At 48.5% G+C, this 11,643-nt stretch overlaps 2 non-coding genes across 2 annotated transcripts; one reads left to right on the forward strand and one right to left on the reverse strand.

The window, feature by feature from the left end:
- The first annotated feature begins 1,451 nt into the window (after positions 1–1,451).
- On the forward strand, positions 1,452–1,523 carry Trnag-ucc (transfer RNA glycine (anticodon UCC)). Its single transcript has one exon. It is a non-coding gene; the product is annotated as a tRNA-Gly (tRNA).
- Positions 1,524–9,163: 7,640 nt separating this feature from the next.
- Positions 9,164–9,235, reverse strand: Trnag-ucc (transfer RNA glycine (anticodon UCC)). The gene has a single exon. It is a non-coding gene; the product is annotated as a tRNA-Gly (tRNA).
- Positions 9,236–11,643: the final 2,408 nt, after the last annotated feature.

The raw sequence follows: 11,643 nt of genomic DNA on the forward strand, positions 1-11,643 counted from the left end.
TTGCGGTTTATTACCGTTAATGGGTGGTATAGATCTGGCAGCTATGCGACACAACTGTCAATGTTGCGGCAGCCAGCTTAAAAATACGCCCTTCGTTACCCAAGAAACAATGGCGCCACATGGCTATTTTTTTCACAAACACGCAATGGATAGAAACCGAAAATACGGCAGCTGCGTCCTCAACAACCCAGCGGCCATGTAACGATTTGACAAAACAATCGCCTGCTTGCTATTCTGGAAAAATTGAAATATTTTTCTGCACTCAAGGGGATGGGCATGAAAACAAAGTAGATAATGTCCGCAAACAAGGACGACACGCACAGCTTCAATGCAGCTGACAAGGCCTGATAAGCGGGTAAGAAGTCAGCTGATAAGGTGCACTGTAAAAGTGGTGCTCCCGCCTGCAGAAACCGGCGCAATGACTTCTACATTATGTAATACGTGTACGTGACGCACGGAAGAAAGAGAGGGTAATTTCGATGAATGAAAGGTAAGCACAGAGAGGTCAGCTTGATCGTATACAGGCCGTGGTCTGCGCTCTAAGAAATTAATATCTAGCCTTCTCAGATCACAGCTGTCTCAGGGCAGCTCTTGTCGCAGATCGCCTTTGGTTTCTGGCTTTATCTGGCAACGGTATTTCTTGGGATGTGACGTAAAGGCGGGAGCGCATTCTATCTCTGTAAAGAGGAGCGCTTGATGACTGACTGACTGACTGACTGACTGACTGACTGAAAAGGACACACTTCCCAACGCTTAGCCGAAACCGATAGATACAGATTTGAAATCTTTGGAGTGCATTTCTAGCATAGCGTTGGGGCTCACAAAGGCTGCGTCTTTTCTTTCAATTACGCCCATAAGGGAGCAAAACGGAAAAATTGTGCCTCAAAAATTTTTAATTACCTTGCGTGCACCCTATGTAATATCGAACTGGTTTTCCCGATGTATAAATTACGCAGAGATATCTTGAAAACAGTTTCACGGTTTCGCCGAAAGAAACCTTATGTGGCAAATCCGGATTTGGGAGTAAATTGGGTGATTTTCGGATTTCTCAAAACATGCTTGCTCATTCGATACCCGAATTAAGTTTTTGGTGACAATGTTCCCTATAAATTTGGGCGAGTGCAGATGTAAGTATCTCGCCCTTACAGATGCCGCTAAAAGAACAAGTGGGATTTCTTAAAATTGCACCCTAAACCTTTTAGAAATTCTCTTTTAGATGATAAATATGAGATCATGAATAGTTTACCTCTTCTTATGTATAAAATGGGGCGTGTATTACTTCGCAAGCCAGTTGTGAGTTTGAGTGAGGAGGCGTTTTGATTTTGGCGCCGCCGAAACCGGGCTTGGGGTAGTGGCCTATTTTCTTCCGTTCCCGGCCTCCACCGAAAAACAAGATTCTGCGCTCAATATATCCTCTACAAGGACCGACGCGGAGGGGCTCCATTCCGTTGGCGTCGGTGGTATAGTGGTTAGCATAGCTGCCTTCCAAGCAGTTGACCCGGGTTCGATTCCCGGCCGACGCAGGCGTTTTTTTTATTATAAAGCCTCCCAACTTCTGTTTCTATATGTTGACTTTCCACCTATACTGCGGCGACCGAAATACTTTCAGCACTCAACCTAAGGTGCGAAATGCGGCCAATCCCTCGAAAGGATATAGGAGAATTGCGTTACGATTCAGGATACTATAAGTTATAGAGCGGACGTCTCTGCGAACGAATCTCTGTGGTGGCAGTTGTGAACTTACGACGGATAGTGTCATCACCCAATTAACATACATTTTAAATAGTTACTTATCAGGAACAATGGTGGTGGTCAGAACGTTTTTACTGTCATTTATACAAAAATCAGAGAGAGAAGTGGAAATAGCCTATACACCGTATGCCGTTGCCGCCTTCTCCGCCCGTTCCAAGACTTTGTCCTGGGTAGTAGGCGTTGAGCTACGCACGGCAGCATCCCACTGCTCAAACGTAGTTAGTTTCAGGGGTTTAGGAGAGGGCCGTCTGGGGCATCCCTACATTATGAGGTTCAGATCCCCTCTTCCAGGGCAGAAGAGGCAGGAGGGAGATGTAGACGGAAGGGTGGATGAGGTGCTTAAAGGCTGGGTTGGGGAATGTGCGTGCCTGAAGATAGTGCCACAAGACCTCATGGGGCCACGAAGTAGAGCGATGGGCCGGGGGGGGGGTGTAGAGTAGCTGTTCGAGATGGTAGTAGGATGCCATGCCATGAAAGGGAGAAGGAAGTCGAGGCAGCTGGCATGTGGCCCCGACGATTTTGGCTACCGAGTGGCCAGAGCTCGGCAGGCAATTTCCCGGACGCTGGTATCATCTGCCTCATTTTCAAGGCGGCCAGCAAGTGAGGGTGATCATAGAATGCTTGTGGCATGCGTTGTGGGTAGGCAAGGGTATTGGGGGAGATTCTACCAGCACTGAAATTGTGCATGGCGATTTTCGAGACATTCACATTTGAGAGTGTAAGGAAGTGGGTCATTACAGGAGTGATGGCGGCCTCCTCGGCCTCCTCGGCCTCCTCGGAGAAGTGGCAGAGATTAACGCTGCCGCAGTAACTTGGCCGTCCAAAGCAATGGCTGCGAGGGCATAAAGGAGGTCAGACGGGTAGGCAGCGGCATCGACATAGAGTACATCCTTCCTAGAGCTCAGTGACCTGTGTAGAGCGTTAGCGCGTTGTGAGCGGCGGGCAGTGTGGTGCGTAGGGCGCATGTTTCCGGGGAGCGGGAGAATGCGTAAGTAGTACTTCTATATGTGTAGGGATTGTGCGCTTGTGCTGGAAACATAGTCGAAGTATGCTGAGTTTGAACTATTCCAAACTCAAGTACAGCAGATGAATAGTTGGATCACTACAGTTAACGACAATCATCCTCAATTGGCACCGCCGCCAGTTCCGGAAGATGATGGGGCCATCTAACCAGCGCGAACTTCTAATCTGGCAGTGGAATAGCCGGGGCATCGCCGTAAACAGGCTCAGCTCGGGCAGTACATTCTCGCATGCCAGGCCACACCTGACATTACTGCGCCCCAGGAAACGCACGAAAGAATCCATTTGGCTGGATATAACGCTTATATTGATCCTTCGCTTGAAAACAACTTAATACAGGCATTTTAGTTCCTCGCCATTTTGCAGCAGATTGCACCACATTTGCCAGCATCGACATCGAGTAAAATCTTCTTCAGATCCTTCCAACACATTTATCGTCTCCTAAGCTGTGACTTCTCGACATATATAGCAGCCCGCAACACAAGCACCACCGCTTTGGCTTCCTGTTCCGCATGGCTGTCACGAAGGCTGCTAAACACCCCCTATTCATCGTGGGAGACTTCAACGCCCCCCCCACCCAGTCTGGGGGTACATAAGCACGTCTCTTAAAGTTGCGACTTATGATATCAGATTCAAAATTGTATCTTCTCCCTTCTTATCGATCCCGACATTCCTCCTGAACTAGGCAGTAATGTCGCTGCAGACACCACTCCCGACCTTACCTTGACAGACCATCTCCCTTAAGCCTCTCGGTAAACACGCAGACTAATTTATGAAGTGATCACTACATTCTTAGTATTGCACTTCCATTTCACCATCGAGACTTACGACCTCTCCCCCTATTACTAAATGGGATGCTTTCCGTAAAATCAGGAATTCCCAGGACCCCACCAGCATTGGAAATCTCTCCAAGTGAATTTCCACTCTTCAATCGGATGTTCACACGCACACTAGAAGACCTCCTAACAATGCACCATTGGAAACGATAGATTGTCGACTCCTCCACATATGAAATGCCAAAGAAAGTCTTCTTCGGAGATGAAAGAGTAACCGCAACAACCGAAAGCTCTTCCCTTCGTATCGCCGAAGTGGGTCGGGCTATAGAATCGCACGCCACGGAATTTGCAAGATAAAAATGTGGAGAAATCTGGGATCTCATGATGGGCATGTTCGACATATGTCTCGCACATGCCAACTCCGGCGCCATCTGATTCTTCTTATCAACACCAACACAGCTCATCGGCATCACATCAGTAACAGCTCCATCAACACCGCCAACATCCAGATTATCTCTAAGTCACACAGCGGGACACTCATCTTTAGCCCCCTCCCAAATCTCAATCCCCACTACACCAGTCGCTCGAATTCTGTCCTAGACACCCTTATTACAGAGACAGACGTACCACACGCACTGAGCCAGCTTCAGACGCTCTCTTCGCCTGGTCCTGATAAGGTCACACACTGTAGGCTTCGTAATCTGGATGACAATTCTGTCACCGCCATCACAGATTTCTTCAACACTTGCCTTAGCGAGCGCAGTTTGCCTCCCGAATGGAAAACTGCATCGGTCATTTTTGTTCCCAAACCCAAAAAACCCCTTCGCGATCAGCGAACCTTCGACCCATATATCTGACATCGTGCCTGGGCATTCTTCATTTTGTGCATTGGGAGCGGCTGCTGACCAGCTCAGACCCTGCATATCAAGCTATGCTGGTCGACTAGGCGGTGACGGCGGCGTCTTCTCGCGGCCTCCGGTACACAGGAGGTTGACTGCATGCACACCCTTCCGCTACCCCTTTGCTCTATAATAAACGTTTATTTATCTTTATCATTGCGCACAAACGGAATGACATCAACGTGCTTTTGCACTGCCCACTTCGCATTTATTAAACATCAGACCATTTAGTACCGTTACCAAAACAATAACAGTCAAAAACAAGATTGCACCTTTCAAACAATTGGACTAAAAGATGTTTGCGGCTCTCTAAAGGGTCTTTACCGCTTGCGTTCATTTCCACAGTTCATGTTTGGTTTGGTTGCATTTTTACTTTTTTCACCTCCCACCGCCGGCGCTGTATGATTGCACGTTGCAAGAGGGTTCTTCTTTAGGCGCGCTTCTCTGGCATATACCTGTTGTCGGGCTGACCGGTGGTCCCGATAGATCCTGTCAGCCAGGTCGCTGACCTACTGCGCTCCTCATCTCTCCTGGATTGCCCCGACGCGTCCAAGCGGAGTCTGCCTTCCTCCGCGGACTCAGGTGACGCGGATGACACTAAGAAATTGTGTGTTGAAGTGTCCTCTGAGGACAGCGAAATGTAGGAGGGAGCGTCAACGTTCACTAGCGCATTAATACCATCATGCTGATACATTTTCTTTACCTTAATGCCCAAGGTTTTCGAAGCTTTGACAAACAGAGAGAGATAATGCATTATGCACGTGCGCAAAACGTTGACGTTCTCTTCCTGCAGGAATGTAATTTCCGCTCGCCGCGCGATGTGTTGGCTTTTCGCGAGCGGTTTTCAGTGGAGGCGTTTTTTGCATTGACTGATCGGGTAGCTTCAGGGGTTGTCCCTGGTCCCCCTCGCTCTTTGCCCTATGCATGGACCCCCTTCTGCGTCGCGTGGCAGCGTGTCCTTCCATCCGCGGCTTCCCGCTGCCCGGTCAAGGTCAGATTAAGGTCTCTGCATATGTGGACGATGTGTCCCTTTTTCTCCGGGATGAGGACAGCTACCGAGCGTTTACACGGCTTTTTTGGAGTATGGTGAGCTGTCTGGATCCCGGCTGAATAAGGGCAAAAGCAGAGCGCTACGATTTGGGTCGCTTGCCAGTGACCTTGCTGGAGACGTACAGTGGGTGAGGAAAGTCCGGGTGCTAGGTGTAGTCTTCCATGGCTCTGGAGAAGTTGCTCGTGAGACGTGAAAGGGTTTGTTAGACACGGCTGACAAACGTATAAACATAGCGTCGACGTTCAAGCTGTCACTCTCTGAGAGGAGTTATATCATTAAATCGTGCATGTCAGCGGCGTTCTTTTACGTGGCGAGGGTAGCTCGACCACCTAGTGACATAACTCGTCGGCTGGCCACAAAATTCGGGTCATTTTTCTGGGCTAGCAAGACCGAGTCAGTTGCGCGCGCTTTGCTGCGTCTGCCCCGCAGCATGGGGGGTTTTAGCTTGCCATGCCTGAACACGATGTCAAGTGTTCTAGCGTTACGCGGTGTGTGGGAACTAGTAGATGATGATGAGTACCCGGGGCAGGCTCTGCTTCGCTACTTCTTGGGTACTGCTCGCTTGTTGTTTTATGATGAGCCCATTACCGGACCTACAGCCGTGCAGCCGCCAGCTTTCTATAGGTACGTTGCTAAAACACTTAGAAGCTTTCAGTCGGCCAACCCAGATTTGGATATTAGAGCCTCATCTGCGACTGATATATGCGAGAAATTGGCTATTGGGCAACTGAATGATCGGCAAAAAGAGAAGTCTCGCGGGGCCCGCTGGCAACAGTTAACGTCAGCGGTGCTTCCTGCAGACGTTCGTGATTTCGGGTGGCTGCGGGGCTGGAGGGCCCTGCCGACGTGTGACCGCCTTGCAGCATTTGGTGTGGTTCGCTCTGCCCGGTGCCCGCAATGCGGACGCACTGAGACGCTAGAGCATGCTCTTTTTGAGCGTCGTGTGGCCGCCACATTCTGGGTTTTACTCAGCAGAATGTTTGAGCTTAGGCTGGGAGCCCACACGAAATCGAAAGACCCATTTGTCAGCGTTCTGCTGTGTGTGGGTGCCTTTGTTGTGTGGCGCCAGCGAGGTGTAGCCGCCTTGCAGGCACGACCACAGCGTGCCATGTATCCCCTGTTGTGGCGTGTTCGAAAAATGGCCATAGAGCATCTGCAGCATGAGCTGGTGGCGCTGGGTGGAGAATCTTTTCTCAGGCGTTGGTCTACTCGCTTCATCAAGGTTGCCAATAACACCGTGCAATGGTGTGTCGTGCCTTATTAATAAGGTGAAACTTGCGTGCTGAAAGAGTTGTATGTTTGAGGCCAAGGCGCAGTTTAGGCAGCCTGGCTGAGCATGCATCTCTGTACGGACATAGAACGGATGTGTGTGAACTGCTGTAGTTTTTATGTTGACTCCCACGCGTGAACTATGGTGTCTGAGTCTCGTGCCTCGGACATTATTGTAAAGGACCTTCGGTGCGGTGTACTAGTTGTTTTGTGAACTTGTGTGATCTTCACTTCCTTTCCTCTGTGGCACATTGCGTAAATCCTGTGCTCTGTCGACCCGTGTAGTAGCTAACCACAGCGGGTCCTAGCTGTAACTTGTGTTTAATAAATTCTCTTTATGTGTCTACTGTGCGTTGGTGCCCAGATCATCTGGAAAAGGCGCGGTTTTGCGGCTCTCAGAGCACGGCCGCAAAAGTTCATGTTTCCAATGCTTCGAAAAATGCGCTCGCGTCTATTCGATCACCTGGAGGCTGAGCTCGCCGCGCTGGGGGAAGAGCAGTTCCTTCAGCGGTGGTCCACTCGGTTTATCCGTGTGGTAAACAAACAAATAGAAGTGTCTATTCTACCCTATTGACTGTTGTATTGATCTTGACGTATCGTCGTGAACTTTCGAGGATGTGATCTACAGATCTTTCAGAGTAATTGTGCTTCTATTAGTGTGTGTACTAGTGAACAATGGAGAACTGTGCAGTGAACTGTGTGTGTAGTGAGTGGTGTAGTGAGTGAAGTGATACATGCAGTGTGTATGGTTTAGGCGACCCGTGTAGTATTTAGCACAGCGGGCCTTTGTATCGGCGATCAATAGATTTTCTTGAAGAGATGGCCGGCGCCCCAAGTGGAGGTCGTCCATTGCACTGCGGTCGGCTGAAGCTTGCCACTTCCCCTAATCGGGGCAGATGGGGCATGTAATTTTTGGTAGTGGGGCTAGGCGTTCTTGCCGGCCCCTTCCCTATGAAATTCCAAAATGAGACCTTAACAAAACGCTACGGTGCACATTTTCACGCTGGCCCTGTGAGTGGCTGTGTGCGCCGTCAGCAATGACGGTTTCCTGCAAACAGCAAATCACGTTACGCTACGTGAGAATTCAATACCGCGGGATTTCCGTTGTAATGTCATAACGCCGGGACCATTTTCATTCCGGTGCTTACAGAGCTACCACGTTAGTAGGGGTGGATTATCTAGGGTTCAAGTGAACCGTACCCTCCGGGCTTAGTGACCCCCCCCTCCCCTGAAGAATGGGAGAAGTGACCTATTTCATGGTTTGGTTGCAGAAATTTTAAGCCTCCTGCTGATTTGCCCTTATTGAAACAGAGATAATCTGTGTCACTAACGAAGGCTTCGAAATGGCTGTTCGTCGTGTAATGTGCGGAATCCTGAAGTCAGCTAACAGTTCCGCAGTCTCAGACAGAAACGTTGCAGTCGCCCAAAACCGGCCATCGCTTTTGCCCGGTAAGGGGTTGGGAGTACGAGGGATGGGAGACCCCGCCCATCTCTCCTAGGCCGTCAGCCAGGAGTCCTTGGTCCCTGGCGGCTGCTTCAGTTTCTGTTTGAAATCCCCTTTACTGCGTTGGAAAGAAACCCGGAAATAAGCTGACGCAGAGGTTTCTATGCTATACTATGCTTCCATGATAGTGTAAGCAGCGCCCAATGAAATAATTATACGGTATCGAACTCTCGGATTATGGAAGGACCCCAAAGAAATGGTTTATTTATTTATTTATTTTGCTGATGACGTTGGCTTGCTAAGTAAGTCGGTGGACGAATTGCAAAGCATGCTTTCCGCACTGGACAAACAAAGTAGAACCGTGGGCCTCAAAATAGAGATGCAGAAAACTAAAGTAATGATCAATAACCTCGGGACAGCACTGCGGTTTGAGATAGGTGGCGAGGCAGTGGAAGTGGTGACCGATAATATCTACTTAGGCCAAGTTGTGACCTCGGATTCTACCCATGAGGACGAGATAATTAGAAGGATAAGAAACGGGTGGTGTGTATTGGGCAGGCATTCGAAGATAATGCATGACAGCCTACCATTGTCCCTGAAGAAGAAACTGTACGACACCTGCATCTTACCGGTACTCACGTACGGGGCAGAAATTAGGAGGCTTACTAAAAGGGTTCAATTTACATTGAGGACGAATCAATGTTCATTTGGCTTCACATACAAAAAGAAGCCATGGGAGTAGCCACGTCAAGTAGGCGAGGAATGTCGCACGCTCCGATGGCGGCGCCCGCGAAGGAACGGGACTGCAGCGACAGAATTCCGTACCCATGAGTTTGCAACTCAGAACAGAATTTGTGGTAGACAACCGGGTAATGCTCGAGTTCTAAATTTCGTTTCCTGGTGTGGAAAGCGCAGGCGTGCTCGACTCAGCTGAGGGGAAAAAGAAAACATGTGCGTCGGCCGGGAATCGAACCCGGGTCAACTGCTTGGAAGGCAGCTATGCTAACCACTATACCACCGACGCCGGCGGTACAAGTAGTTGTCTGGACTCATCTTGTATACTTTCCGGCATGTCCATGCGCTAGGAAGTTGGTGAATTAGGTTAGCGGTCGGCACCAGTGGAACAAGCGATGGCGAAACCCATGCGGCCGAGCGGTGCAAGACGGCTAATTTTTGGAAGCGGGAGGCTTTAGACGGGGGACATCACAGAAGTTGAGTAAAAGGGATGGCGAAAGTAGATGAAGCGGTGGAACCTTGAAGGCACAAAACTTGAAGTAGAAGGTTGCACCGAGGAAAGTTGTGACACAACCAGTGGTCCTACCCTCAACGCTTCCAATTACTGGGTAAGCTGGGCCCCGAAAATTACCACCCACATGGCTGGGGCTCCTTGTGAACTCAGTTCTGTTACTGCCCCACCAGGTTAAAATAGTGGGCTTCGGCACCAGAGCTACACCCGGGCTAAGAAGCGTGCCACAGAGCATGCCTGCATAGCAGTCAAGTTCTACATATTTCTAATTCGTCAAATACGCAAAGTTGCGACTAGCACATCCGTATGCTAGTACATACGTTGCATTCCTTTATCACGGCACAACCTTTAAGGCTTGCGGTAACACCACTAAGCGGATCATTTTTGTGTGGTTGTGGTGCTATTGCAAGTTTCTTACTTGTTGAGAACCGGGTTTTATCCAAAAGAGCCATTTTATCGGAACCTTCCATAATAAGCGACACCTCTGTTCTTTACCTTTTAACGTTGGGGTCATTTCGCACCTTCGTAATCACTTTGAATGAAAAAGGCTGTCAAGCACCGCGTTTATTTGCTGTATCCTTTCCACTGCACCGTGACTCTAACGAAAGAGAAGTATGTTTTGGGGGTGATCAATGGTTCTACAGTGACAGTCGAAGGTTTTACTAAATTAGCGCGTTGTGATAAAAATTCCGCAGCCTTTGACGAAAGGAAAGTTAGTTTCTCGGGTTATCAAGGGTTCTGAAATGTCAGTCGATTTTTCTACCAAATTAGCGCAATGTTATAAAATTTCCTAACTGTGTACAAATACAACCCCTAAAACGGGAACAGAGACCGCCACCTTGTGTGTAGAAGCACGAGGTAGTAGCCACTGTAAATTCCGCGTACGCTAGGAGGACGCCTTCAACTCGCAAAGCGAGGACAATGGGCTGCTTTATTTGTGCGTTGCAGATGTGCAGCTGCGAAAAGCAGAGGCGATAATATGCTTTACCCACGTGCTGCAGCCCTTCTGTTCCAAAATTACGAGACGCAAACCGTACAAGTGCACAAGGCGGCAAAATATAGTGTGAAGTGCTTGCTTACGATTATCAAGCTTTTACACTGGAGGCACAACGAAAGGTCAACAAATATTTCAATGATTACCTGTGTGATAAGTGAGACAAAAATCGATGTAGTGCCACGCCCGGGAGCTAAGACATCGCAGAGTTGTCGAGAAAGATTAATTTAATGGGTGAATAATTAATGAGCGTCGTGAGCGAGTTGTTGAGTGGTTGATTTGAGTAGCTCTTCTACAACCATCGCCCTCAATGGGACGTGTTACGTTGGATGTACATAATATAGACACACGCGTACGGCATGCATCAAAGCAACTTCGGCAGTAAAACGCTTGCGAAGCGTCGCTAGCCGCCTTTTTGTACCATGCCGACATACGCGGCGACGATTTTGACCTCGAGACGAAGCGCGGTTCAGGGTTTCTGGTCAGCTTCCACTGCATATGTTCTGCCACATTTTGGTGACCTTACCATGTTACAATACAAGGGTTCTTGATCCATCAGTCCATTTGGTCACCGCGAAAATACATTGGAATTCCCAACATTCCTCACAAAAAATAGCATCCTAGCACCCTAAAAATGCATTTCCAGCAACACATTTATGCGTAGAAGTAACGCCGGATTGAGGGAGATTCGTGTAGGCCTAAAGTGTTTGCCAGCTGGTTTTCCCGGATTGTATGTCACATAGTTAAGCCTAGTGACAATCCCACTAAAGGCTCCTCCGGCGCGACGGCGCAGATGGAGCGGGAGTTTGTGGACAACCAATAACTCACAAATCTCCTCCGGTGGTTGTCCACCTCCAAAGACTGCAATGACATCGATTTTTTTTCCGTTTTTCCCCTCCATGAGAAAAACAGCCATCGCGGTATGCAAAAACTCTACGTATTCCTAATGTATACGAAGGCATTTTAAAGTCGTTTAGACTACTATATCCAAGTGGGTTGTTGGACTGAATTAGAAAACGTTTATTATTATTATTATTATTATTATTATTATTATTATTATTATTATTTTTATTATTATTTATTATTATTTTGTGTGTTGTGTTGTCTTGATTTTAGTTTGTTTTTATGTACGATTTGTATATGGTGTACCAGTACCAAGACCCTAGGGTTGTTCCTGGGCACCGAAAATAAA

The sequence above is a fragment of the Haemaphysalis longicornis genome, unplaced genomic scaffold, assembly GCF_048455015.1.
Source record: "Haemaphysalis longicornis isolate Haplotype H1 unplaced genomic scaffold, Haemaphysalis longicornis Haplotype H1 scaffold_6, whole genome shotgun sequence".
NCBI classification, from domain to species: Eukaryota; Metazoa; Arthropoda; class Arachnida; order Ixodida; family Ixodidae; genus Haemaphysalis; species Haemaphysalis longicornis.